General features: G+C 38.4%; 1 pseudogene; it reads right to left on the minus strand.

Annotated features, from left to right (window-relative positions):
* Positions 1–475: 475 nt before the first annotated feature.
* LOC131160993 (mevalonate kinase-like) lies at positions 476–24,340 on the minus strand (annotated as a pseudogene).
* Positions 24,341–24,650: the final 310 nt, after the last annotated feature.

Genomic DNA, 24,650 nt, shown 5'->3' on the forward strand with positions numbered 1-24,650 from the left:
CTGGTTATAGGGTGAGTTTTTTGACAGAGTTGAATATATTTTTGAGTAGATGATGGTGGAAGGGTATTTTTGTATGGCTATGGTCTGTATACACTGGATTCTGGTATTGTATATACATGTACATGTGGATATGTGATTTATGTTCCCGCTGCTTCGGTATGGATGAAGATATACAGATATATATATATATATATATATATATATATATATAAATGTATGAATTTTGAGGATGTTACAAGTATGGTCCAATTGTTTACAAAGTTTTATTCCTTCCATCACTACTCTCAATTCAGTTTCATTATTAGAACAAGAATCAAAAGATTTTGAAAAACCGAAAACAAACGAACCTGTACAGTCTCTAAGGATGCCACCACCACCTGCTAGCCTAGGGTTCCCCCAATAGGGAACATTTTCTGGATATTGTTAGCTGTTTAAACATCAAATCTTACAGTGATTCATTGCTGTTCCTGGAAAATCAGGATGAACCACCAAAGTTAATTTCAAGACCATTCCCTCCAATTCCAACAATGAAACACTAGGATCCACATGACTCAAGCTCTGCGACGACCTTATCAACAACCATTCCTGATAGAATTTAGGTAAAAGGAATATCGATGGCTTCGGCTTGTGATTGTTGCGTGGAGAGAAGTCAGAAAAACACTGATCACATTTTTCTTTAGACGATGTGGCTTCAGAGGTTTGGCGTCAGATTAGTGTGGTGTTAGGGATTCCTTTCCAACGTTTTCTTCCCTGGAAAAATAGGATTGCAAGCTGCAAACTAATTCCATTATGCTCGAAAATCATCTATTAAAGGTATTTTAATCGGTCTGATTTCATGTTTGATTACATGGTGCCTTTGGAATTGAAATGCAAAGCGAAAATGAAAGGAGTTTACCAAAGTGCAGTTTAGATGTGGAGAAGTGTTCGATACTGAGTTAGTTCTTTAGTTGAGAGCTCTAATTCTTTTTGAAACTTGAAGAAATTGGACATTACGATTTTGAAGAGTTTCAAATTCAGCATCAGGGAGTTTGCGCCAGGCCTAAAAAAATTATCTCGTGGGTTAAACCCCCAGTATTGTGGATAAAACTTAATTGTAATGGAAGCTGTAGGGGTAATCTAGGTACTTCAGAAGGTGGAGGAATCATTCGGGAATTCCATGGCATGGGGAAAGCGATTTTTTCAAACTATTTTGACAATGATATGAATAATAGTGTGAAATTAAAAACAATCTTGGAAGGAATTCGTTTATGCAATGACTTCATTATTTTAAGATGATTATTGAAAGTGACTTGAGAATTGTTATTGATTGGTTTCGAAAAGGTAGATGTACCTTGTGGTATCTTTGGAATTTTTCGGAGGACCTTGTGGCAGAGTTAGAAGGAGTGAACTTCATGGTGATCCATCAAAATAGGAAAGACAATAGTGCGACTGATTTTCTCACTAGAGAAGGAGAAATAGGAAACAATGACATCTACAAAAAATAACATCTTTTACCACATACTTTCAAAGGTATCCTTTGGATAGATAAGTTAGGTCTCACTTCCCTTCGTCATTAGTTCATCTTCAATTTTTATTTGGTTGGTTTAGATTTGTTGACTTTAGTTTATTTTAGTATTTTTATTTTTGTTAGGTCTGGTTAGATTTGTTTCTTATTTAGTTTTATTTGGATTTGTAGTTCTGTTTTGGTTGGTTGTTAGTATTATTTTTGGGAGGTTTTTAATGTTTTTTTTTTTTTTTCTGTAATCTCCCAATGCTTATAATGTAACCACGGTATTCCTTCCCCCAAAAAAGAGGATATATCAATAAATAATTAGAGATGTCGCCCTATTTTAGTTATAAAAAAAAAAAAAAAACACCCCTTCTGATACCTCTAATTCATGTAGTAAAGGAAACATATGATATTAAAGGAAATGAATATTAGTCTCTCCGAAAATACATTCAACTTGTAGTCTATAAAAGATTTTTTGGCTGTACACCAAAACCCATTTCAAGACTACCTGTGATGAGCTACACGTGCGACTTATAAAAGGGTTGCCACACAAAACTGGACTTGAATCAAGAGCTCAATCATCTAAATACTTCTTGCTCAGCTCTCTTGCCCACCATCTTTGGCATATGTTCTAGCAAAACCTAATCATTAATCTCTTGCACTAAATTGCCTTAAGCAACTTCAAAATATTTCTTCTTAAATTGGCTTGCAATTGACCCTGTTATGCCAACTACTAGGTCTTGGCAAATGAATCTGGGCTGTCCAGCCTTATTATTTTGGCTTGCCGTAACTGAGGACAGGTCTTAGTTTCATTTTTTATAGCTAGCTGTGTGCACAATCAGAGAGAGAGAGAGAGAGAGAGAAACAGAAGAGAAGGAGATCTCCCAAAAAGAAAATAGGAAATTGAAAGACACCTAGTGCACAAGGGTCCTATACCATCAGCGGTCTAGGAAGGCCAAGGTGTAAGCAGTCTTACTCCATGCTGGGGGAGACTGTTCCCAAGATTTGAGCTTTTCATGCATATCATTTGTATTAAAACAAATTAAGAAATCATAAAAGATGGAAATAGAGAAAATCCAGACAAATATAATAAGAAAATGGATACGGCTGGGCAAAAATATCAGAACACAGCCTCCACCCCCAACTCCTGTCAACTTTGAAGCTAACTTATACTTTAATGTCGTCCGAAGCACCGTTTCTATTGATGCATGGGTAACCCCCAAACATTGGAGCAAACCCTGATTCATTTCCATCAACTCTTCTATCTTCCCTTCCTTCTCAGTAGTAGCACGGTCATCTGGAGCTGGTGCTTGGATAATGGAAGACAATTCCATACTGATAAAATCAACAGCTTTAAACACAGCAGCCATCGCATCATGGTGCCTTGAAGTCCTTTCTGAAACACCAGCAACCAATGCCTTTGTGTTTCTCCCAACTTTTGTATTAGTGACAAGCATTTTGAGCGGCATATTGGACAAGATGCAGGCCAAACTTCCCAACTTGTACATGATCATGTTGCCTGTTGTATAAGCTTTTTCAGTTACTTAAAGATCAAAGCACATAACCCTCATTCACTGTGTGTGCGAGTGACAAGAAGTTGACATAATTTTCCAAATTATCCGCAAGTTTCTATATACTGTATACGAGTATTAAATCATTCCTTAATCCATATTTCACTCCAAAAATTTCTAGGCAGAAATGTATTTCTCCTTTCCTACTCGAACTCAATTGTTTTTCTCCCTTCCCGAATATTTTCCAAAATTTGGTCCACATTGTTGACACCATTAATTACCTCAACTTCTTCACCATATTTTCAATAATTTGTTGGATTTCAAAATATGCCAAATATTGAATAGCTCCTAGTTGTAACCACTGTACAGCAGAGTCTGCAGAGGCAAGGTGTCACGGACCCCCAAAATGGGACTCAAATAAGGGCCGTGTGGCACTCGTTGAGAGCTCTCCCTCGACAAGTCAGCCAACTCTCACACGTTCAAGCCTGCAAGCACGAGCACCAGGTGAGTCTCAATACTCAAGGTAAACAAGGAACAATAGGATTTCATATGAGCAATATATTCTTATACATCGAATAAGACTATAACAATCAGAGACATCATAATCCAAGGCAACAGAACACCACAATGAAAAGAACTACTTGTATTATTCATCTACAAAAGAATCACCATACAAGCGATAACACAGATATTCATATATTCATTCTAAATCCTTGAAGAATACAATTATAACAGTATCTCACTCCCCCATTTTCCCCATTACATTGTCACACCCTAACATCCTCCCCCACTCAATTCATCGACGTCCTCGTCGATGTGTTGTAGACGGTCTTCTCACTCTTCTGATGTCGATGTAGATGTCGTTGACTACGAATTTCTGAAATCTTCAATCTTCTGTATGGCATGCTGAAGGTTGTCTGCTGTTTCCCAACTATTCTCTTCTTCCCCCACTCCTAACCACTGAACCAGAAATTGTTGTTGTTGACGACCTTCTAGATTGACGACTCTGTCTGCAATGATCTCCTGGACTTCTTTGGTGACAGGATGCCTTCTGGAAATTGTTGATCTCCTTAATTTTTGTTGGTGCGAATCTGCTTCATCTGTGTGGAATGGCTTTAAATTGCTTACATGAAACACGGGATGGACTGGACGTCTGTGGCTTTTCATCCACTCGGGTTGCTCAAGCCGATAAGATGCATGTCCCACCTTTTCGATTACTCTGATTGGACCTTCGTAAACGATGTAACAGCCTTTTATCCTTGCCACGAAGAAAGCGAAATGTCTCCGGCGGCACTTTTACAAGAACCAGATCTCCAGCTTTAAATTGTTGTGGTCGTCTCCCTTTGTCAGCCCATTTCTTCATGCGCTTGGATGCTTTTTCTAACTGAGCTCGGGTGACTTCGATGTTTTGCAACCAATTTTTCGTGAATTGGTAGGCTTTTGGGCAATTTCCTTTGTATGGACCATCCAGAGTATGTGGAAGAGTCGGTTGTTGACCTGTCACAATCTCAAAAGGGCTTTTATTAGTTGCAGAAGATTTCATAGAGTTAAAACAGAATTGTGTCGTGTCCAATAAAGTAACCCAATTCTTCTGATTGGAGTGAACAAAATGTCGCAAGTATTCTTCCAGCATCCCATTAAAACGTTCAGTTTGACCATCTGTCTATGGGTGATGGCTCGTGGAAAGATTAAGGTTTGAACCCATCAAGCGAAAGAGTTCACCCCAAAATCCCCCTGTGAATCTAACATCCCTATCACTAATTAAGCTTTCTGGAACACCCCAATACTTCACCACATGCTTGAAGAATAACTGAGCTGTCTTCTCTGCTGAACACAGCTTCGAGACCGGTACGAAAGTTGCATACTTTGAGAACCGGTCAATCACCACCAAAATTGTGTCAAACTCCTCTACTTTTGGCAACGAGGAAATGAAATCCAAAGAGACACTCTCCCATGGCCTAGCAGGAACTAGCAATGGCTCCAATAAACCTGAGGTCTTCTTTCTTTCTACCTTGTCTTGTTGACAGATCAAGCACGTTTTAGTATAACTCATCACATCATCTTGCATATTCGGCCAATAGTACCCCTGTGTAATCAAACCATGAGTTCTTCGTCATCCCGGATGACCAGCCCACAACGTATCATGACATTCTTTCAGTAAGGTTTTCCTCAAGTTTCCAGCTTTAGGCACATAGACTCTCCTGCCTTTAGTCATTATCAGTCCATCTTCTACCCAGAATTGTCGTTTCTTCCCTTTGTTTATTAGTTTGCTTAGTGACTGCGCTTGCTGGTCTGTACTTAAATATTCCTTGATAAGATTCTTCAAAGGTAGCGCCACCCTACTAGTTGATAGATGACTGATGATTTTCAATGCTGCCAATTCAGTTTTTCTACTTAAAGCGTCGGCCACTTCATTCGTCTTCCCCACTTTATATTCAAAAGCAAAATTAAATTCAGCTAGCTTCTCCTGCCAACGGGCTTGTTTTGACGTTAGTCCAGGTTGTGACAAAAAATGAGTAACTGCTACATTATCGGTTTTTACCACAAATTTGGACCCCAAGAGATAGTGCCTCCACACCCGAAGACAGTGTACCACTGCGAGAAGCTCCTTTTCTTGTGCTGTATAATTCCGTTCGATCCCCGACAATTTTCTACTTTCAAAAGCAACTGGATGCCCTTCCTGCAAGAGAACTCCCCCTAATGCAAAGTCTGAGGCATCTACTTGCACTTCAAACGGTTTTGTCACATCAGGAAAGATTAGCACAGGATCTCCTACAATCTTTTCTTTTAATTCAACAAATGCTGATTGGCACTCTTCTGACCACCCCTATGGTACCCCCTTCCTCAGTAAATTCGTTAACAATACAACTCTTCTAGAGTACCCCTCTATAAACTTTCGGTAGTAGTTGGCTAGACCCAAGAAAGATCGCAGTTCTCTAACGGATGTAGGTGCTCGCCACTCCTTGATAGTTTTTACTTTAGCTGAATCCATCCGAATCTGGCCCTCCTCAATGATATGCCCCAAGAATTTAATACGCTTTTGAGCGAAAGCACACTTCTCCCCTTTTACATATAACTGATTTTTTTTGAGTTTTTGAAAAACCTTTCGAAGATGATCTTTATGTTCTTCTAAGGATGCGCTGAAAACCAGTATGTCATCAAGGTAAACAACAACAAACTGATCAAGGTAGTCCCGAAAAACCTGATTCATTAGAGAACAAAAGGTAGCGGGTGCATTTGTTAGCCCAAAAGGCATGACAAGGAATTCAAATGCTCCATACCGTGTGACACAAGTGGTCTTCGTTCATCTCCCTCAACAATGCGCACTTGATGATATCCCGACCTCAAGTCCAGTTTCGTGAAATATCTAGCTATACTTAATTGGTCAAAAATATCAGCAATCAGTGGAATAGGATACTTGTTGCGCACAGTCACCTTATTAAGAGCTTGATAATCTATACACAAGCGCAAACTACCATCTTGTTTCTTCTGAAATAACACTGGGGCCCCAAAAGGAGCTTTTGAAGGCCGGATGAACCCTACTGCAATAAGATCATTCAGTTGCCTTCTAAGTTCAGCTAACTCAGGCGGCGCCATTCGATAAGGGGCACGTGCTGGCGGCTTTACTCCTGGCAAAAGTTCAATTTCGTGGTCAATCTGTCGTCGAGGTGGTAAAACCCTCGGTAGCTGTTCCGGGATCACCTCCTTGAACTCTTCTAAAACTTCCTTAATCTCAAGTGGATATTTCCCTACTTCTGCCTCTTCTGAGACTATTGGTAGAACCACGAAAGAAGATTCTCCCCTTTTTACTCCCTTTTTGAATTGGAGGGCTGAAAGCAACTTCCTCTCATCGAAATTGTTGTAGGCTGCGGGGACTGCACAAGGTGCACTTCCCATTATCACAAGACAATCCACAGCTGGGATCGGCATTGAGCGTGTCACTTTAAGAAAATCCATCCCCAATACCACATCAAAGTCGTCAAGGGGTGCCACAGTGAAATCAACTGTTCCAGACCATGATCCCATTTGGCATGCCACTTTAGGTACCACCCCCACCGTGGTTAATGCTGGAGAATTCACTGCTTTTATCTTGCCCACATCTTTATCTACTTGCAATTCTAACCGTTGAGCTTCAGAATCAGCAATGAAATTATGGGTGGCCCCAGTATCAATCATGGCCCTGATTTTCTTTCCATTCAAAAGTAGATCCACATACATTAGTCACTTCTCTTGAGACTTGTTGTTAATTACTTGACGCTCTAATGCCCCCAAAAATCTCAAGGCTCCCACCATATTCGGGTGTTCTTTTGGAATTGCTGTCGAGGTTTCGGTTTCCCCTCGAAGGGCCTTCATAGCATTCAAAGCCTTACGATCAGGGCACTCCGCCACTCGATGTGGTCCCATGCAAAGAAAACAAGAGATCGGTCGACGCTCTCCACCCCCCGTTCGTCCGCCCCTCCACTCCCTATTCATGGGCGCTCTTTTATCTTTCCAAGAACTATTTGTCTCCTTATCTCTTCTCCCATTTGTGGGCTTATACACTTTATTGGGACGGGAATCATTATTGACGGATGTAGGGAAATTTCGCTTCCCAGAATTATTTGAAAAATCATCCAACCGTTCAGCAGCAGCGAGGGTAGAAGAGAGATCACCAGCACCTTGCCGACATATTTCATTTCTTGGCCATGTCTTCAAACCCCGAAGAAAATGAATCAGTTTATCCGATTCAGTCATGTCTATAATTTCCAACATCAAGGCTTGGTATTCCCTTACATAACTCCTTAATGAGCCCGTCTGTTGCAATTCCATTACTTTGCACTTTGCTATATACTCCACATTTTCTGGATAGAATTGGGCCTTCAACGCCTGTTTCAACCCCTCCCATGTGTTAATGACACATCTATTGTGCTGAATATCATTCCATTTAGTTCTCCACCACAATTTTGTATCCCCAACCAGGTACACCGTTGCCATATTGACCCGGTCCACTTCTAAATCCACCCGGGATCACGTGAAGTAGTGTTCCATATCAAAGAAGAAATTGTCTAGCTCCTTTGCATCTCGTGTACCCCCAAAAATTTTAGGTTCCGGTACCTTCCATCGAGAACTCTCATTTGGATGTGCAACTGGCCATCGAGCTAACTGTGCCACTGCATTCACTTTCGCAGTGATCTCTTGTAAATCCCTCTAGACTTGGACCACCGCACTTTTGACATTGCCCATCTCCTTCAAATCTTCATTCAAAGCAGTAATGGATACTTTAACATCTTCTGTAAGGAAATCAAGATTATCCGTTAGCTCCCGTAAGGAGACCTCAAGCTCTATTGGCTCTGCCCGTTGGGATGAAAGAGATGGCAATATGCCCTCAATATGTTGTAGCCTGCTCTCAAAGGCTTCCAACTGCTCGATACTCTTCTGGAAGGCCTCAAGCTCTCTTGGACGTTTCTCCAGGGATTTCACACTTGGAATGAATTTTTCAAGTTCCTCAAGTCTCTTTACGACTTTTGATACCCCATAGAGATTTTCTCTAGGGTTTTCTTCGGCGGCCTCAAGCTCTGTTGACACGCTGCCTTTCTCTTTTATCAACGTTGCCACCAACCCTTGGAGGTCACCACACGTTGTCTCCAGGGTTGCAAGTTTTGTCTCAAGCGCCTCAATGCGCTTCACTCTTCTTGACTTATTTCTCATAATCCCACGCATGGTGCTTGCACACACTGTGCTCTGATACCAACTGTCACGGACCCTCAAAATGGGACTCAAATAAGGGCCGTGTGGCACTCGTTGAGAGCTCTCCCTCGACAAGTCAGCCAACTCTCACACGTTCAAGCCTACAAGCACGAGCACCAGGTGAGTCTCAATACTCAAGGAAAACAAGGAATAATAGGATTTCACATGAGCAATATATTCTTATACACCGAATAAGACTATAACAATCAGAGACATCATAATCCAAGGCAACAGAACACCACAATGAAAAGAACTACTTGTATTATTTAATCTACAAAAGAATCACCATACAAGCGATAACACAGATATTCATATATTTATTCTAAATCCTTGAAGAATACAATTATAGCAGTATCTCACTCCCCCATTTTCCCCATTACATTGTCACACCCTAACACAAGGCATATTTACGTACCACTATCAAAATGATCACATACCATATGTGCTAACAGTGTTGTCAATTCCAGATGGCTTTCCATGAATTATCTTTTCACCTTCAGAGCCCATTTGTTCACCAATTCCAGCTCACTCACACCAAACATTAACCAGCCTTGGTGGCTGTGATCCAGCTCTACAGAATCTGATAAAGCAAGCAAAGTTGCTGACAGTGAGACGCAGAATGCAGCAGACGAACCCAAGCCTGAGCCGAGAGGAAGCTCAGAAGTGACAACTACTTTTGCTGCCTTAAACCTGGTACATAAAGGGAAAATTTATATTAAGTAAAAAAGTGATAGGAGAGAAGATCACAAAAACAACCATGAATAGATACCGCTGGATAGAAGTGTATAGCCAGAGAAAAGTTGTTCTCCAGAGGTAAGTCCGATTTTTGCCTCAGGAATATTCTGTTGATCAATTAGAGCCGTAATTGAACTAATCAACTCAGGGGAGCATGATATGGGTGCTGAAGGGAGAGGGCCTCGTAAATTTGGTAATGCTACTTTGATTCTTTCAACCGGCAATGAAAATTCTAATGCCATGTCCTTGAGTTGGAGTTTCAGTGTATCATCATTCTCTTTAAAAGAAAAAAAAAAAAAAGGAAAAAATTTAAAAAGTTCAATGAAAAATATAAAAAATAACAAACAAGCACTACATAAATATAGATTAATTGTTTGAAAAATGACAAGAAAAGCAAATAGAACAAATGCTGGTGAACAGTACTCTTTCAAACTTTTACTCATAACATATGAAGTAGCAATTGCTACTTTTTTCTTTTTTTTTTTTAAGAAAGGAGGACGACATCTCTAATTATTTATTGATATAACCTCACTTATGGTGGAGGAATACCATGGTTACAAGACAAGTATTGGAAGATTATAGATAAAAAACATTAAATGCCTTCCAAAAATAATACCAACAACCAACCAAAACCGGATTACAAAACCAAATAAGGCTAAATAAGAAATAAATCTAAACACGCTTATCAAAAACAAAGATAATAAAATAAACTAAAATAAAAAAAATCTAAACTAACCAAACAAAAATTGAAAGGATGAACTAATGACGAAAGGAAGTGAGACATAATCTATCCATCCAAAGAATACCTTTCAGAGAACGTAGTAAAATATGTTGTTCTTTGTAAATGACATTGTTTCCCATTTCTTATTCTCTAGCGATAAATTAGCTGCACTATTGTCTTCTTTTTATTGATGGATCACCATGAAGTTTACTCCCTCTAGTTTCGCCACGAGGTCCTCTCAAAAATCTCAAAGATACCACAAGATACATCTACCTTTCTGAAACCAATCAACAGCAGTTCGCAAGTCACCTTTAATAATCACATTAAAATAACGAAGTCATTTGCATAAACGAATTCCTTCTAGAATTGCTTTTAATTCAGCACTATTGTTCGTATCATTGCCAAAATAGCTTAAAAAAGCCACTTTCACCATGCCATGGCAGCTCTGAATAATTCCTCCACCTCTTGAAGTACCCGAATTGCTCTTACAGCTCCCATCACAATTAAGTTTAATCCACCCTATTGGGGGTTTAACTCATGAGATAATTTTTCTAGGCCTAGCGCAAACTCTCTGATGCTGAATTTGAAACTCTTTCAAAATCGTAATGTCTGATATCTTCAATTTTCAAAAAGAATTAGAGCTCTTATCTAAAGAACTAACCCAGTATCGAACACTTCTCCACGTCTGATCCACACTTTGATAAACTCCTTCCATTCTCGCTTTGCATCTTCGATTCCAAAGGCACCACGTAATCAAACACGAAATCAGACCGATTAAAATACCTTTAATAGATGATTTTCAAGTATAGTGGAACCAGTTTGCAATTCTGTTTTTTCAGGGAATGAACTATTGGAAAGGAATCTCCAATACCACACTAGCCCGACGCCAAACCTCTGAAGCCACATCGTCTAAAGAAAGAATGTGATCAGTGTTTTCCTGACTTCTCTGCACGTAGCAATCACAAGCTGAAGCCATCGATATTCCTTTAACCTGAATTCTATCATCTACTGCCAAGCATCTAAATCAGGTTTTCCATAAACACATTGAGATTCTTCTAGGCAATAGAAAAATGCCAAAACCAGTCATTCCACTCAAAATTATCACTTCTGCTCCTCACTGCCTCCCATGCCATTTTTGTAGAGAAATTGTCGTCAAGGGCAGACTTTCAAATGAATATATCCTGACCACTTTTACCAGCTGACACATTATGTAAGATTTTCATTGTTTTGTGGGCCCCAACCAAATCCATTAATAAATCAGAGTTCCAATTGTTATTCAGCCAGCAATCCTTAATACATAACTTCTTGTTCGAAATATCCTCAATGCGCACCGCTAACGGGCTTGATGTGAGCCACTTATCGAACCAAAAAGAAGAGTCTCCACCTCTCACCAAAATTTTAACATTATCCATAACTTCCGGAACGGTGGCCATTACTGATTTCCAGAATCGAGAGTCATTTGGTCTTCCCTTCCTTATTAATAAATGATCATTTCTGTAATATTTAGTCCTGAAAAAACCTAACCATACATTGTTAGAAGTGAGCAGTCTGAAGGCAAATTTCATGAGAAACGATTTTTGAACTTCTTTAAGATCTCTCAAACCCATACCCCATTCCGAGGTGGGTTTACAAATTTTCTCCCAAGAGCACCAATGAATCTTCATTTTACCTTTCACCTCTCCCTATAAAAAATTAGCAAGAAGAGAGTTGATGCAAGCAAAAGTGACCTATGAAACATTAATAACTGACATAAAATGTATCGGCATGTTAGACAACACGTGTCTTAATAAAATCAATCTTCCATCTTGCGATAGCAACTTAAATTTTCACCCTACAATTTTCTTCCTAATCTTCTCCACAAAAGGCTCCAAGATCCTGGAAGACAATTTTCTAGAAACCAAAGGCACACCCAAATACGTAACTAAGAATTTACATTCCATGAAACCCGTGATTCTCAATAACCCACATTTCCAAGCAAGAGTAATGTATTTCAAAAGGAATAGAGTTGACTTTGTCTTATTGATTTTTTGGCACCATTTACAAAAATAAGAATATCATCCATATAAAACAAATGCGAAACCAAAGGAGCCCCAATTGGATGATTAAATTGTTTAATATGACCTGTCTCATAGTTTTTCCTAAGCAACCTTATCAAAGCTTCCTCCATTATGATGAAAGCAATTGCTACTTCAATATATATGATGTTTTGAAAATTCTTAGTTGCACATAAAGGGCTTTGAAATTCTGGCAAAAGCTGAAATGGATCAATTGAGAGAAATTATAACTAATCCAAATGCCAGATCTATAGTTTGGACAAGTAACATCCATTTAAAGGACATAGAAATTGGAAAAGATTAAAATCACAATTTAATCCAAGCCCTAGGAATTAAATTAGTATAATTAAAATTTTTGTACTATAATTCTGAAATATCTGTAAAATTGCATTTGATGGATTTTGTTTCTCTTATTGGCGGAAAAAGATTCATGCAGCCGAACCTCCCTAGTGCGACTTAAGGCTTGGTTTGTTTTTGTTCCCCATCTCACTTTTAACTTAGAAAGAATGTTTATGAGAATGGTTTGATTGGTTCGTTTCAGATTTGGTTCAGTTATTTTAGGTGGGTATTTTTCTTGGGTTCTTTAGGGCTCTGTTAGGATTAAGGATTGTCTTTGAGGAAAGGAAAAGGAAATAGGAAGGAAATCAAATTTTCATTGTATTTTCCTCTCAATCAAATACCATTGACTCTTACAATTGAAATTTTGTTCAAATATAATTAAAAATTAAGAAAAAAACAGAGGCTAATGACAATTTTTTTCATTGATTTACCACGTACTTTGTTTCTTTTCTTTTGTTTCTTTCATATTTTCCTTTCAACATTATCGAATTTCCAAATATGATTTAGGTGTTTGTTGTTTGTGGAAGTGGCTTTCTCCCCCGATATCGTAAATTCTAAACTAAAATAATTTCCCTTGAGTTGAACTAGAAAGCGAAATTTTTTAAATAACTTCAAATCCTCTTTTAAAGCAAACCCATGAAAATATTGCTGGCAATTGAGCTACCAGCATATGTGTGTTAATCTCAAAGTAGAAAATGAAAAGATAATGGCCAAATTTTGAAATGCTACTCCCCAAACATCATGTCAATGAATTTAAAAAAAAAAAAATCCTCTATTCAATTTCAACTTGCAAAGAACCTATTCGCACACATAAATGTTGCAACAAAAAATCACAACATCACAAAGAATTAAAATGATTTCAAGCAAACCACAACAACCCAATTGACAATTGATTACGAAAATAAATTCCAGCAAAAGAGCCAGAGCGCCAATATCGGTAAAAAATAATGCAGAATGGAAAACGATACCACAAATCTCACAATGGCAGCATCAAATCATTATTTCAAAAAAAAAAACCCCCCCACATGCAAATTCAAATTGCGGACACCGACTGAAACAAAAATGCCCCACATAACCAATGAAACAAAAAAAGAGGAGTAGATACGAATCAATTTTCAGAATAATCAAATACCAGGAATAATCAAAGGGAATCTTATCATAAAATTCACAATGTGTACCAATTTTTCATACAAATTTAAATTTAAACTCCAAACTTTAAACTCTCACACGTAAAGCCAAAGTTCTGATTAAAATTTGGATTCAAAGTAGGTTTCTGTGTTATGTTGTTCTTCCCCCCACCCCCCCGGCGGCGGGCGGCGGGGAAACTTGGATTTGGATTTTGCATACTTGAAAGAAACTTAGGTTGGATTTGCGAGTTTGGATTTTAGGCTTTAGATTTGAATTTGTGCGAATTTGGGTATTAGAACTTGATATAATTTTGTAAAATATTTTGTCTAAATTCATGCAAATTGAAACCAATATTTGACATAAACATAGAGTTAATGTAATTTTATTACAAATGCATTTAATCTAACACAAACATTCTTTCAATATGATTGCTTCTCGAGAGAAAAAAATAAAAAAAAAAAGGAAGGGAAAACCCTCATGCCATATTTAATAATGTAGAAAATTTTACCAAATATATATATACTTAAAATGATGGTGTCCTGAATACTTTGAATACTCGACTAATTTATTGAGATAATAGATTCGTCCCTCTATTCTTGTTCACTTAAATACTAATATATTATATCAAATGAAAAGTTACTCTCAGGACTCATACGCCAAAAGAGAGTTTTGGGTTTACCAAATATATTTTTATTTCTCCCTGCTTAATTAATTAATTAATTGGCACGTGCTTTGCAACCTCATGAGCCACGCGTGGCATTCTCTCACCAATTCAGTACAATTTTGTCATGTGTGGGGGTCAGGACTTAGAATGCCAATAAGCTAAAAAAGCCTAAGAGTAAAAGCATACATCACTTGGTACGTGTGGCTTGTTGGATTCAATAAAACAATGAAAGGGTTTGGACTGCTAGCTGCCTCGTGGAGCACGGGCTATTTAGTATACCGTACTACAGCGGATGTGAGATAGATATACTGTTTTTTATTGAACAGTATAAATTTTAATATATGAAAAAGATGATACATTTATTGAGTTATGACTCGTATTTAGAGGAGTTAAACTAGGAGAATTCGGAAAATCTCTTTGTCAGTTAAAACTATACCTAATGGAGGTGTGATCATCTTCACATGTGTACAAAAATTACGAAAAAACTGAAAATCGGATCGAAATTGAACTGAAATCACAAGCGATTCGGTTTTGAGCTTATCTACCCTATCATGTAGGTAAAGTATTGATTATTATAGACAATTTTCCCTAATTACTATTACAGACTCAAATTGAATAATAATTAATTACAACACAAAATGATCTTTAGGGTCTTCATGCTCTTTTTCATGTGTCATCAAAATATCTGTTAATATAAACCTACACCCAAACTTGATAGCCATCAATTAGCAGTATTTGTCATTATCAAAATCGAAATATGATCCATAGGATCATCAAAGTCTTTCTTCAATTTTAACATGGTATTAGAGCAGGTTCTTTGCGTAAATTTTTTCAACACAGTTTGAATATTTTTTTTTTCCTGCAATCATGTCCAACATCACATATCCGAAGGTCTCCTCCTCCAATCCAACATCCCCATCAATTTTGGATGTGTCTTCTCCATATTTTCTCTATTTTTCTGATCATCCAAGTGCCATTCTAGTCTCCACTCTTCTCAATGGTGACAATTATTAGAGAAATATCTATACTTTCCATCTATAATCAAATCCAAAAATAGTTTATAAATTCACAATCAATAGTTAATTGTTCCAATTTGTCTTGAATTTTTGTTACTGAAAACTTGCATTTAATTTTTCAGGGGTTTAGGTATTGTGTGTTTTGAGACACTATACAATCAAGATGTATCCAATATTTAGGAAAGGAATTAAGGAAAGGGGGATTCAAGATACAAGTACAATCAATAAAAAACAAAGTTCAGTAACTTCTCCAAAAAAGGAGGTTGTCTGTAATCTTGTTCAACGTGGTTCTCTCCAAGTTAGATATGTTCATACACAAGACCAATTAGCTAATTTGTTAATAAAGGCATTGTCAAGACAAAGAACTGAAATCTTGAGAAACAAGATTGGGCTGGCTGATGGAAGCTCAATCTTGTGGGGGCATATAAAGACAAATTGCACAAATCAAGGTCAAGATTGAACAAAACACATATAGCTTACAATCAAGCAAGATCATTTAAAATCAATTTTATATTTTTGTAACTGCTGCATAGTTTTAGCAAAATTGATGTATATTGCCATAAATAGTTTTTCCCAGTTGTGTATATTGTTGAGAATTCCACTTTTGAGCTTGTCCCACATTAAAAAATTAGAGTGGATGATGGGTGCTTATATACATGGTTGAGCCCAAGATCCAATAGGTTTAAACTTTTGAGTCAGGTTGGTGTTCACCCATGTGTATCAAGCCCACCCATGGGCTCCTCCGGTCCAAACAAGTGGTATCAGAGCTGACGGTTCGTAACTCTGGGTGAGTGACATCATAAAAAGTCAAGACGTGAAACTAATTCTCCTGACGTGCTAATAGTTGGAGGACCAAGTGTGTGACTGAGACCAATAAGGATTATCTAGGCTGCGGATGGATCCGAATAGGGTCAAGATGTGAGAGGTAGGATTGGTTCAAAAGCACGTGGAATGCAATCCGACGCACGCAAGACGTTAGTGGTAAGGCCCACTTGAGCAACTGTTAAAGAATTGAGCTTACTCCTAGAAGGGAGACGATTTCCATTCAAAGGGGAGCAGTTGGAACTCACAAGTGAGGGGGAGATTGTTGAGAATTCCACTTATGAGCTTATCCCACATTGAAAAATTAGAGTGGATCATGAGTGCTTATATACATGGTTGAGCCCAAGATCCAAAAGGCTTAACCTTTTGAGTCAGGTTGGTGTTCATCCATGTGTATCAAGCCCCCCCATGGGCTCCTCTGGTCCTAACATATATAAGTCAGCTCTTATTACATCAATAAAGTGTAGGAAAATATTCATTGAAAAACAGCAGTGTTATTTCTTCTATAGACCATTCACCTCAAAATTGTTCTTATTTAAAAGAAATATATGTGCTTCTAGCTTTTCCTGGAATGACCTGACAAATTAACTGGGTTTTTTTTTTTCCCACTAATATTCTACATGCTCTAATACCATGCTGGGAATACCCAATCATAAACCTAAGCAGCAAGAAGCGGAAATCATATAAACATAACCATAAATCATTACATATATACTAAACCAATACCAGAGTACTACCGTGTTCCCCAAAATATACACATATCACTGAATCCTCAATTTACTCTCAGCTAACTAGGGCAAATACAAAAATCCTCCATTGTACTCACTTTGCTGTCAGGGCACTACAAATGCCCCTCTACCTGCAAGCTTGATTTGTTCGCCTACCTGGATCACCTGAAAAATGTTTCAACACTAGGATGAACCAACGTTTAGTAAGAAGAAATATGCTGTTACTAGTGTGTGGTAAATGAACTACTATATATCATGAAATCTGTTTTCATATAACATGAATAACTGAATACGAAAGTACCGTACAAATAATAAAATACATCACCCCTTTTTCCTATTGCTTAACATAACAGTATTATATTTATAATTCAAAGTACTTCTAGTGTACATAAGTATGGTCCATGTTTTTGTAAATCCGTACGTAAGTAATAGCAACTGAAACTGTTCCCTGTGGCTATCTGTGTCATGACTTGCCCCCTCATGACAAGGTTGTACGGCCCATAGGCTGGATTTATCCTAACTAGCCAATCAGGAATAAATCACTGTACTCCGTCAATCGACCTGCCCACCTCAACCCATATTTGGATGGGGAGCCTAACCTCTTCAAGGGTCCAGGTGGTCGACCTTACCACGTATTATCTGAATAGATGGTTGCACTCATAAAGTAACATAATATCTGTAGCAAAGCTACCGTGCTCTGTAACTGCAAGTCAAACAGGGTCTGATATCATATAATATATTTCTATACATATCAATCTGAATTACCATGATTCTGAAGTAATCGTAATAACCATGATGCTGCATAACTATAATGTATTTTCACATATCGTAATACTGTGAACTGAATAATCATAACACTGAAACTGCATAATCATAATACTGATATTCGTATAATCATGGTACTAAAATCTGTATAATCATGGTATTAAAATCCATAAAATCAGAGTACTAAAATTCACATAATCATGGTACTGAAATTTGTAAAATCATGAAACTAGCATTCGTAAAACATATACTCGTACCATATTCATATTCACAAGCCACACCATACTTAAATATATAATTTTCATAATTAAATAAGATGTATAGTATTTTAAGAAACACTTAGCATAACATATTTCCCTTACTTGACTACTAGAAAGACCCTAGGGAATACAAGCCTAACCCCCGCAGGGCCTCCTACAAAACACCCTGAAATCAACATATGCCAGAACATAATATCAGTATTTCTCCGCCTACATTATTTCCTATAATTGCCATAAGACCCAAAAGGGACTAAAAGGCCTCCTGTATTTGGGATGAAATCCAACTTCATTTCCCCAACGATCCGCTCCGATAGATTTGTAGAGAACTGCGCCAGGAGCGTCGTGGAGGCTTCAGATCTTCGATCTGGCGAGTAACGGGCCCGGAAACGAAGAGAGAAGGGAGAGGAGACGTAAGGAAAGAGAAAGAGAGGAGAGGAGACGAGAGAGAGAGAGACTTTGAAAGTGAATAAAAATCAAATTTTTGGCTATTTATAGGGTCAGATTCGTCGACGAGACATGTCACCTCGTCGACGAGTCTTTCATAAAATTTGTCGACGAAGCCCTATATTCGTCGACGAAATTCAGAGCAGCCAGAACCGTCTCTCGGTATTTTCTCGTTGACGAAGCCCTGTATTCATTGACGAAATTCCTTAACCACTCGTCAACGAGTTCTGGCAATTTTCTAAAATTGAAATTATCCCAAAAAATGCAATGTTGTCGACGAAGTCTACGGCCTCCTTCTGTTTCTGTGTCTATTTTCTCTCCCTCTTATTATTAAAATGCTATTATTCTTCGGGTCACTACATTTCCTCTTGATAACATTTACCAATTATTAATTGAGTTGTCACCAAATTATGGAATTTTCATGGATGACCAGTTAATGAGGTATTTAACCATCAACAAGAAATAAAATTTGGATCCTTGTCATCCTCCATAACTACCGATTGATTTCCACATTCATTTTTGCTAATATAGAACATTCATAAATGATCACAATTTGTAAAATTGTTAACTTTAAAATTATAATTTAATCTTTGACCCAATTATCTTACAATTTTGTGGAATAATTATTAAAATCTTGTCGCCTCAAACTAAAGGTCTATGTGCAAATATGTAATTCAATGGTTAATGACAATCTACCTCGCCTAAATGAATGTGATAGCCTATATTGATTAAGTAGTAATGCAATGAAATTTTGATAAAATGTTTTATTATTAATTTCGTTTTTCTCATTAATTAGTATAATATGCAAGTTTTGTGATACTAGTTTGCTGAAATGAATTCCCCAAAATGAGGATATTGTATTACTTGATAGTGAGCAAGAAAGTGAAGAAGAGTGTAGGGATGAGGAAACAAATAAAATTGATTTAAGATATGATAGCGGTAAAGATATGGTTATGATGAGAGCCAAACTTTTCATTGGAATGATAGTTAATAGTTTGGATTAAATCATATAATTTGTATAACAACTATGTGTATGAGATTGGGTCTAGTATTAATAAGGGTCACAAGAGGTATGGTAAGAATGGAAATGTCACTGTTGTGTACATGTTTTGTTCAAAAGAGAGTTGTGAAGAATTTTCAAATCCAATGGAAGAAAATAAAAAAATGTATATGCTTGAAACTAGAACTGGCTGCAAGGCTAGTATAAGATTGCAAAGGGTAAAAGGTATTGATCAATTTATAGTGAGTGCATTTAGAAATGAATGTAACCATGATTTTGCCCACCCTAAACAAAGACGATTTCTAAGATCCTAACAAAATATTTCTAATGAACAAAAGGGGTTCTTAAAATTCATGGCAGATGCAAGGATTAGAACTCACAACACCTTTTCTTTTATTGCCAAAGAATTGGAAGGGTTTGAGATTGTTGGATTTACTAAGTGTGAATGTTATAACTTCTTGAATAGTCAAACGATACAATTGCTTGACCGTAGGGATGCAATGGCCTTGGGTGCTATTTTAAGGAGAAACAATTGGAGGATCCAATGTTCTTCTATTGGCAAGTTGAAAAAGAAATGAAAATGATGATTTTTTTTTTTTTTGAGAGATGAAAGGTCAAGGCTTGATTATGAGTGTTTTGGGGATGTGGCACTGTTTAACACAACTTAGAGGACAAATAAGTATAATTTGGTTTCTGCTCCCTTTGTTTGTGTTAACCGCCACTGGTCTAATATATTGTTTAGGCATACTTTCTTACTTGATGAAACAATAGATTCATTTGTATGGTTCTTTGAGACATTTTTAGACTCCATAAGGGGTAAGGGGGAACAACCTAAAGCTACATTCACGGATTAACGTCAAACAATGGCAAATGTCATTGAAAAGATTTTCCCTCAATCTTGGTATCATTTGTGCCAATGGTACATCTCTAAAAATGTTCCTCGCAATATGCGAATTGGGGGTTTAGATAACTTTATAATAAATGTCTTTATATGAGGGATACAAAAAGCCACTTGGGTTGAAATGATTTCTAAGTTTCAACTTCAAGACGGCAAATGGTTGAAACAATTATATGGAATTTGACACAAATGGTGTCTAGTGTTTAGTATGGAAACTTTTTTAGTAGGCATCAAGACAACATAGAGGAGTGAAAGTTTGAACAATGTTTCTCATGGGGTATCAAGGAAAACTATGAGCCTAATCAAATTTTTTAATCATTACGATGAGTTGGCTACTAAGATGAGAGATACTGAGTTGGAAGAGGATTTCAATCGTTCTAAGGGTGTACCTTTTGGTGTTACATATGGTGGCCCAATCTAATGCAAGCAGAAAAATTGTATACGTGCAAAATGTTTAATGTGTTTTATTGCGAGTTTAAATATACTAATTCATTAATGATTCAAAGGGAGTTTAGTGTTGGGTCTGCTACTACATTTGAATTTGAAGAGTTTCGACATAATTGGATGCATGTGGTTATACTTGAGCCTTCACCACTCACCATCAAGTGTAGTTGTCACTTGTTTGAGTCGTTTGGTATACTTTGCCTTCATACTTTGAGGGTTACCCAAAAAAAAAAATTGTGCACATTCTAGAAAAATTTATTCTACAAAGATGGTTAAAAGAAGCAAAAAAGGCATATCAGATAGCACATTAGTAAAATATGGTGATTTTTTGGATGAGAAAATGGTCAAGAACTTGAGCCCAACACATTAATGCGTCAAGCCTATCGTATCACATGCTTGAGTCCAGAGACTTTGTCCTTAAACTTGAACTTGTGACCAAACCGGTCACAAAGCAGCAACCTTACATTGATCCAAGATCCACCTGCCAATAAATAAATAAATAATATTTAGAAAGCTTAGCCGTCTACCTAATCTATGCAAAAACTAAAATTCAATACACAATTATATGTCTTTTTTAAGAAAAAACAAGAAGAAAAAAGGGTTCCAAATAATTAAGGAACCTTTAAAAAAGTTATGGACACAATTATTTGAATCAAAAACGCTGTTGTAATGCCTGTTAGAACCCTGTGAGCATCCAGAAGAAAATGACACCAAGAATTTTACGTGGTTCAGTCAAGAACGACCTACATCCACGGAGCACACACCAACTATTCAATAACTCGCCGAAAAAATGTTACAATTCTCTCTCTCTCTCTTCCTCCCTTCTTCCTCACAGCTCTCTCTGCACTCTCTGTGCTCTCTCTGCACTGCTGTGCTGTGCTATATGTCTCACTTTCCACAGCCTCTTTATATAGGCTTGGATTTTACATTATAATTAAATGCGAATAAATACAAATTAATCAGATTTAATCACAAATTGGAAGTTAAAAGAAGAGATTAAATGGAGAATAAATTCCACGCGTTTTCTGACTCATCTCAACGTGTCTCCAGCTGTGTTTCTGGCTCCATCTCTAACAATCTCCCACTTGGAGATAGAGACACTTTCTCAACCAGTATCATCAATAAATAATGTGCTCATAATATATGTCTTCAAGCATGAAGACCAACTGAAGTTGAGCACAACTTCAGCTTCTCTGTAGTCGCCACCTTCCTGTTTGCTCGATTTCTGCGAACTAATCTGATGGCTGTCATCTTCACAACTGGTGTAAAAAAGCCGGTGTAGTCAATCCCTTTCTTTTGCTCAAAGCCTTTGACTACCAACTGAGGCTTGTACCTTCTAGAGCCGGCATGCTCCTCTTCGATTCTATACACCCATTTGTTGTGAAGGCCTTTGGACAACTTCCACGTTCTGTTGGAGGTGAGAGACTTCATCTCATCCTTCATCGCAAGCTCCCACTTGCTTGTATCTGCCACCTGACATGCTTTATCATTGCATTCGGGCTCTCCTCCATCTGTAGAAAGTAAGTAATCAATATATCTTCTGTCCGGTATATGAGACCGAGTAGATCTCCTAAGCTCTAGAGCTGGAGTAGGAGATAGTGGTGCAACAATCTGCTCCACTGGTTCCTCAACCTGAGGATTCTTGGTATTCTGCTGATGTATCCCAACACATTCATGGGTGTTTATCTGGAAACTAACCCTCTTCTATTTCCTGACTATACAATCCTCACACATGTCAACCTGCACTGACTGTAGACCACTTAATTTTTCCTTTGAGTGCATCACCCTGAGTCCCTTCTCGCTCATGTAACCAAGTCGTTGGTGCCAGATGTTGCTGTCGCCATTTCCTGCAGCAACTGAAATAGACATGGAGGCATTGGAGGTTAGAAAAAGTGTTCCGCTTTTCTTATCTCGCACAATCGTTAGTAAACCCTTTGAGACTTTCCATTCATCACCAATGAATTTCGTTATGTATCCCTCATCTGCCAACTGACCCACTGAGATCAAATTCTTTCTTTGGTTTGGAATATACCTGACATCCTTCAGCTTCCATACTGACTCGTTTATATTGATCTTCACAACTCCCTTGCCGACTACGTCGCAAGGTTGATCGTTATCAAGGTACACCTTACTAAAATTACCTGGTGTGTACTCCTCTAGGCAATCTTTGCAGCATGTGGCATGAAATGAGGCTCCGAAATCTAACACCCAAGACTCCTGCTTGCTCTCCGAATAGCAAATCAACATCTCATCATTCTCAGAAGCAATATTTGCTTCTGTCTTTGCCCTCGTCTCGAATTCTTTCTTCTGACTCCTGCACTGGTTCCTGTAATGACCAGTCTTTCCACAGTTCCAGCACTCAATAGCTTTAGTACTTTGAGAACTTGTGTCCTGAGTACCTCTGGGATTTCTTGGCCTAGATCTGCTACGATTGTTTGATCGTCCATGCCTGTTTCCTCTACCTCGATTCTCCATGTTCAAGGCTGAACTCGAATTGGAGCTATGGTTCGGCTGCATTCTTATTTCTTCCGTCAAAATCATGCTGACGACCTCATCATATACAAGTTTCGATTTTCCTGCGGAGCTACTAATGGCAGTAACGACACTATTCCAATTTTCAGGCAGCTGACTGAGAATCAGTAAAGCTCGAATCTCATCATCAAACGTTATCCCGACTGAGGCGAGTTGATCAGACAACTCATTGAAATTATTCAGATGCCTGCTGAAACTCTCACCTGCAGACATGTTCATCGTAAATAGTCTTTTGCAGACATGTTCATCGTAAATAGTCTTTTCATGAGATGTATCTTATTTGCGGCTGAAGGCTACTCGTACATATTTGAGAGCATCGATCAGAGACTTTGTGGATGTTATATGCTTGATATTGAACGCCACAGATTTCGACAACGTCATTCTAATGGCTCCGAGGGGTTTTTGATCAAGCAACTCCCCCTCGTCCTCGTTCTTGGATGTTGGCTTTCCCTTCAACGGTAAGTACAATTCCTTCCCAAACAAATATTCTATCTGCATCTTCCAGAAATCGAAATTGTTTCCGTTGAACATTTCAATTTTTGAGCTCTTTTCATTCGACATCATTTGCTAATCTAGAGATGGAATTAACTCAAATGGATAGCACGGATGGATCCAGAACGATTGAAAACTCAAGAAATGGTTCGAGTCGCTCGAAAAACGGACCCAAAACGACCCCGAAAAGCTCAGTCAAAGTTTTCAGTCAAACCTTGTCAAACCGATGACGTGGCGCTGACGTGGCATCTGCTGACGTGCTGCTGACATGGCAATGGGTCTTCTTGCTGACGTGGCAGTGGGGTCCACCTGCTGATGTGACGGTGGGGTCCACATGCTGACGTGGTAGTGGGACCCACTTGATGACGTGGCAGCTCCTGCTGACGTGGCCCTGTTTGCGCGTGACGTGGCGCTAAGGACAGACCCGGGTCAGGAATCGGATCTCGGGTTCACCCGGATCTGAGTCACCTGCAGGATCAGGTCGAGTTCTCTTCGGGTCGGGTCGAGGCGGAACGGGTGAAGAAGACGCGTGCGGTGCGTGCAGCGCGTGAAGAGATTTTTGCCGGTGCATGGACGGCGCGTGAAGAGGCGTCTTGCTCCGGCTTGGCAAGTGGGGGCACGTGCGGGCTTGTCTAAACTCCGTTTGAGCTCCGGTGGGCACTCTTCTCTTCGTCTTGGCGATAATAATACGATGGTGGCCTCAAAACACAGTTTTGATCTACTGGACAAAACTCTAAATTTCGGGATCACTTCCGATCTGGATTTTCTGCTCCAACCGGGCTCTGATACTACTTGTTAGGACCCTGTGAGCATCCAGAAGAAAATGACACCAAGAATTTTACGTTGTTCGGTCAAGAACGGCCTACGTCCACGAAGCATAC

The sequence above is a fragment of the Malania oleifera genome, chromosome 7, assembly GCF_029873635.1.
Source record: "Malania oleifera isolate guangnan ecotype guangnan chromosome 7, ASM2987363v1, whole genome shotgun sequence".
In the NCBI taxonomy this organism is placed as follows: Eukaryota; Viridiplantae; Streptophyta; class Magnoliopsida; order Santalales; family Ximeniaceae; genus Malania; species Malania oleifera.